Raw genomic sequence first — 6245 nt, forward strand, 5'->3', positions numbered from 1 at the left:
GCCGGACTGCGGCCAGGACGGTTGGGATGCGGACGACAAAGAAATTCAGAGCCCACCCACCACCCACTTGGTAGCCACTGTCGATGATCTAACCGACATGCTAGATTACGACTCTGAGGACATCGACGGTATGGACGATGATGCCGGAGACGACCAAGAACCAGCGCCCATCGGGCACTGGAAAGCCACCTCTTCATACGACATATACATGGTGGATATCCCAAAGGATGGGAACGTTGAAGGAATAGCGGAGGATGACCCCTCCAAGAAACAGCCCAAGCGCCGGCGTCAGCGGCGCCGCTCTAAATCCCGCCATAGCAAGAATGAGGATTCCGGCACCGGAGACAATAATACACCGGATAGCGCCAAAGACAACCCACTCCAGCAAGATCCAGCACAGGAGGAGGGGGACGCCAGCCCTCATGAGAGAGCGACCGAAGAAGAGGTAGAGGACTATATGCCTCCCTCCGGAGACGAGGCAAGCCTCGACGACGACGAATTCGTCGTGCCTGAGGATCCCGTCGAACAGGAGCGTTTCAAATGCAGGTTTATGGCCACGGCAAACAGCCTCAAGAAAAAGCAGCAGCAGCTTAGAGCTGATCAAGATCTGCTAGCCGACAGATGGACCGAAGTCCTTGCAGCCGAAGAGCATGAACTCGAACGCCCCTCCAAAAGCTACCCCAAACGTAAGCTGCTCCCCTGATTAGAGGTGGAGGCATATGATCCCGCTTCACCAGGAGACAATACGGCTGATCGACCACCCCGTGGTCGCGACAGAGAGGCCTCAAGGCCCTTCACTAGACCCGTACCCCGGCATCGCTCGAAAAGCACAAGGCCACAGGGGAACACTCCGGATCTGCGAGACATATTGGAGGATAAGGCAAGACAATCAAGATCGATCTATGGATCACGTGGGCGCCCCACGATACGTGACGATCACCGTCACCCCGAACACAGTAAGTCCGGCCGGTCCGAACACAACAGACAAAGCTCTTTTGAGCTCCGTCGCAATATCTCCCAGTACAGAGGCGCCGCACACCCACTATGCTTCACAGATGAGGTAATGGATCATCAAATCCCAGAAGGGTTTAAACCCGTCAATATTGAATCTTATGATGGCACAACAGACCCCGCGGTCTGGATCGAGGACTATCTCCTCCACATCCACATGGCAAGCGGAGACGATCTCCACGCCATCAAATATCTCCCACTCAAACTCAAAGGACCAGCCCGGCACTGGCTTAACAGCTTGCCAGCAGAGTCAATCGGGAGTTGGGAGGACCTGGAAGCCGCATTCCTCGATAACTTCCAAGTCACGTATGTGCGACCACCAAATGCAGATGACCTAAGCCACATAATTCAGCAGCCAGACGAATCGGCCAGACAATTCTGGACACGGTTCTTAACCAAGAAAAACCAAATCGTCGACTGTCCGGATGCCGAGGCCCTCGCGGCCTTCAAGCATAACATCCGCGACGAGTGGCTTGCCCGACACCTGGGACAGGAAAAGCCAAAATCCATGGCAGCCCTTACATCACTCATGACCCGCTTCTGTGCGGATGAGGACAGTTGGCTAGCACGCAGCAACAACCTCAAAAAAAATTCTGGCAGTCCGGATATCAAGGACCGTAGTGGCAGGTCACGTCGCAACAAAAACAAACGCCGCATTAACGGCAATAACAATGAGGATACGACAGTCAATGCCGGATTCAGAGGCTCTAAACCCAGTCAACGGGAAAAGCCATTTAAAAGAACAACTCAGGGTCCGTCCAATTTGGACCGAATTCTCGACCGCTTGTGCCAGATACATGGCACCCCTGAAAAGCTAGCTAACCACACCAATAGGGACTGTTGGGTGTTCAAGCATGCAGGCAAGCTAATTGCCGAAAACAGCGACAAGGGGCTACATAGCGACGACAAGGAAGAGACCCGACCGCCGAACAATAGAGGACAGAAGGGTTTCCCCCCACAGGTGCGGACGGTGAACATGATATATGCCACGCACATACCTAAAAGGGAGCGGAAGCGTGCACTCAGGGATGTATACGCGATGGAGCCAGTTGCCCCGAAGTTCAATCCATGGTCCTCTTGCCCGATCACCTTTGACCGAAGGGACCACCCCACCAGCATTCGCCATGGCGGGTTCGCCGCATTGGTTCTAGACCCAATCGTCGATGGATTTCATCTCACCAGAGTCCTGATGGACGGCGGCAGCAGCCTAAACCTGCTTTATCAGGACACGGTGCGCAAAATGGGCATAGACCCCTCAAGTATTAAACCTACCAAGACGACCTTTAAAGGCGTCATACCAGGTGTAGAAGCCAATTGTACAGGCTCAGTTACACTGGAAGTGGTCTTCGGATCCCCGGATAACTTCTGAAGCGATGAGTTAATCTTCGACATAGTCCCGTTCCGCAGCGGCTATCATGCCTTGCTCGGACGTACCGCGTTCGCAAAGTTCAACGCGGTGCCGCACTATGCATACCTCAAGCTCAAGATGCCAGGCCCTAGAGGAGTCATCACGGTCAACGAAAACACCGAACGCTCCCTCCGAACGGAGGAACATACAGCGGCTCTCGCGGCAGAAGTACAAAGCAGCCTTTTAAGGCAATTCTCCAGTCCGGCTGCCAAGCGGCCGGACACAGCTAGGCATGCCCGGAGTAACCTACAACACGGCCACCTGGCACGTTCTGAGCACGCGTAGCAGTGCGGCCCCAACCCCAGCCCCTGTAAAACATTAAGATAGACCCTTCGCGTACTCCATTACACTCTGAAGATACCATGGGCATGGGGCAAGGGGCTCGACCACGATAATCCCAAACTGCGGCTCAACCGCACCAGGGGCTCTTAAGTGTGTTGTTTCTTTTTCTTTTCCTTTTATTTTTTACCTACAGGACTCCGTTCGTCAGAGGCCCTGTCCGGCAGCAGACATGCCGAACCCATGATACAACAGCCAGGGAAGGAGAAAGGCTACAACGAAAATCCATGTGGTCTCCATTATGAGCATTAAATCTGTTTTATGCCTTATTCCGTAGCCTACCCCTGGAGGGGGACATGTTAAACAGTCCCATCCCTTGCTTACCGCACCACCTATATCGTCCTGCACTTACAGCAGTTTTTATTTGAATAAAGCAATGCAGCACATTTTTGCTTACAATTGCATTTCTTTCTTACACATATGTTCATCTATGACATGTTGCATCCGTACGTTTTGGTACGGCTAAATACACCAGGGGCTTATGGTTCCCGCATTATGGTGTGATAAGTCCGAACACTTTCAAAAGTGCGGCACCCCGAACTTATAGCATTGTATGCATCGGCTCCGAATCATGTTCTTGGGTCAATAGTTGGGTTTGCCCGGCTCCCATGTTTTGGTACCTTACGTTCCGTTTTATCGGCTAAGGTAGCACTGGGAGAACCACTGCGATTGCGCCCCAGTTGAGCTGGGTTAACGCCTCAGTGGAGAAAGCTAAAACTGACCGTCATGATGAGGCGAGAGCTGGTCGCTGTTCGAGAGGTTCTTTGCGAGTCCCTAAAGACTTATGCCGCTTCGAGCGAGGAGCCGGATTCTATCCGGCCAAGGCGTGGATAGCGCCCCAAATTCGGCCTTCCGAAAACTCGGGGCTTCGCCAAAATTTAAAATTATAGAATTCTATGGCTAAGTGAGAGTGTTCAAGCATTATAAGTCCGGTTGCCTTGTTCGTTGTGTTGAGCGCCTCCCTAGATGGACCCAAAAATGGGAACAAGAGCGCTCGAGTTTATCCCGAACACCCCAGCACTCGTGGCATGGGGGCTGAAGCCGACGACTTGCCATCTCTCAGATTTGATAAACAGCCGCACAGAAGGTAATATTTTAAATTAACAAGCGTTGCTTAGCGCATATGAACCAAGTTTTCAGCGCACAGGATAACAACATGCGAGTCTACTCAAATATTACATCTTTGGAGCACTCACCTGCAATAGTGCGGGCGCCCTTCAGCACACTCCTATAATATATCTCGGGCGTGCGATGCTCCTTACCCTCTGGTGGGGGGTCCGTCACAAGCTTCTGGGCATCCATCTTGCCCCAGTGCACCTTTGCGCGGGCAAGGGCCCGACGCGCACCCTCGATACAGGCGGAGTGCTTGATAACTTCAACCCACGGGCACGCGTCCACCAGCCGCCGCACCAGACCGAAGTAGCTCCTAGGCATAGCCTCCTTAGGCCACAGCCGAACCATGAGGCCCTTCATGGCCTGTTCGGCCGCCTTGTGGAGCTCGACCAGCTGCTTCAGCTGGTCGCTAAGGGGCACCGGATGTCCGGCCTTAGCATACTGAGACCAGAAGACCTTCTCCGTTGAGCTCCCCTCCTCGGCCCAGTAGAATGCGGAAGCATCGGACACGCTGCGGGGAAGATCTGCGAACGCTCTTGGAGAGCTCCGAATTCGGGTAAGCGACAGGTAATTAACACTCACATGCTTACTTTGCATGAAAAATGCCTTACCCGCTGCTATTTTCTTCACCGCCTCTATCTCCTGGAGGGCCTTGTAGGCTTCGGCCTTAGCGGCTTTGGCACTCTCAAGAGCCGTTGCAAGCTCAGACTCTCGAGTCTTCGAGTCACGCTCCAGGCCCTCATGTTTCCTCACGAGATCTTGGAGCTCTTGCTGTACCTCCGCCACCCGCGCCTCCTGTTTCTCTCGCTCGGTGCGCTCCGCAGCCGCATTGCGTTCGGCCGCAGCCACCGCCTCCTTCAGGGTCGCCACCTCGTTAGTGGCCCCTGCAATACCCCAGTTATCCTTGTCATTTTTCTTGCAACCAAATCCTTTTCTGCAAGGTACAATTTTCATAAGGTATTACTCACCTTCTTTTGCCTCGAGCTGCTTCTTGGCATGGCCGAGCTCGTTCTCGGACCGCTCGAGGTTTTCCTTCAAAGTTTTGACCTCCGCAGTCAGTGCGGCAGAGGTCAGCAACACATCCTGCAATCCCATATTGACATATTTTCATGACTCCTGCGTTTATCTTTCTAAAGATCCTCAGTCTGGCTTTTCTTTCCGAACACCGAACCGAGCATCAGGGGCTACTGTCTATGCGGTACCATTTTACATATATTGAAATTCTTACCTCAAAGCCTGTTAGAAGGGTGCTGCAGGCTTCGGTCAGACCGCTCTTGGCGAGCTGAACCTTCTGAATCACCGCACTCATAACAGTGCGGTGTTCCTCTTTGATGGAGGCGCCGTTGAGCGCCTCCAGCAAATTATCCGGCACCTCCGGTTGGACGGAGGCAGCCGGCGTCGCGGTCTTGCCCTTCTTACGAAGGGGTCGCCCGCCGGACTCCGGAGCCACTATGGGTTCCGGGGCTGAGTCCGGTGCAAAGTCCGGGAGGTTGTCCTGCGACACCTCCGGGGCCCTCTCCTCCTGGTGGGTCCCTTCCGGGGATCCCACCTCGGCATCGTCCGCATCACGGGGGGTGGAGGCAGTCGGAAGAGAATCCATATCCGACGCCCCTAAGGACCCGCTCAATGAAGTGGGGAGATCATCCTTAGGCGGACTGCAGGGTTGTATGCGGCATTAGAAAGACATAATGTGGCGGAAAACGAAAACCTTGAAGTTATTCGGGAGTCCGGATACTTACGATCTCGCCAGAGGCTTGGCCCTTGGAGGCCAGTCCCCGTCGTCGTCACTGGCGTTGGCGGAACAGTCCGGGGGAAGAGTTTTCCCCTCTTGGACCCTTCGGCCTCCCTTGTTGGGGAGGCCTTCCTTTTCTTCCCTCCCCCCGCTGGGGGAGAGGCTTTCTTCTTCTCCTCCTCGCCTTGGTGGGAGGAGTCGGCCTCGATTCATCGTCCGATAGCACCTGAAAACGGGAACTCTTCCGAGTCCCCGTGGCCTTCTTCTTGGCCTTCTTCTCCGACACCACGTGGGGTGCCGGAGCCAGCAGCCCCGTTAGGCGGGCGTCAGCTGGGTCCTCTGGCAATGGGGCCGGACAGATAGCCTGTGCGGCCTTCTTCAGCCAGTCCTGTCAAAGGAAAGGGAGTTTAGATCCCGCATAGAGTCAAACTATGAATAACAAGCGTCCCGTAAAGGACAATATCACTTACCTCGTCAGCTGGACGCTGCGAGCTGAATCCGTGATCTTCGGTAGCGGATGCGGGAGCATCGGCGCCCTTGAACAGCACCTTCTAGACCTCTTCGTACGTAGTGTCGAAGAGCCCATTCAAAGTTTAGTGCTGCGCCGGATCGAACTCCCACATATTGAAGCCCCGTCGTTGG

This window comes from Triticum dicoccoides, chromosome 5B (genome assembly GCF_002162155.2).
Source record: "Triticum dicoccoides isolate Atlit2015 ecotype Zavitan chromosome 5B, WEW_v2.0, whole genome shotgun sequence".
Taxonomy (NCBI): domain Eukaryota; kingdom Viridiplantae; phylum Streptophyta; class Magnoliopsida; order Poales; family Poaceae; genus Triticum; species Triticum dicoccoides.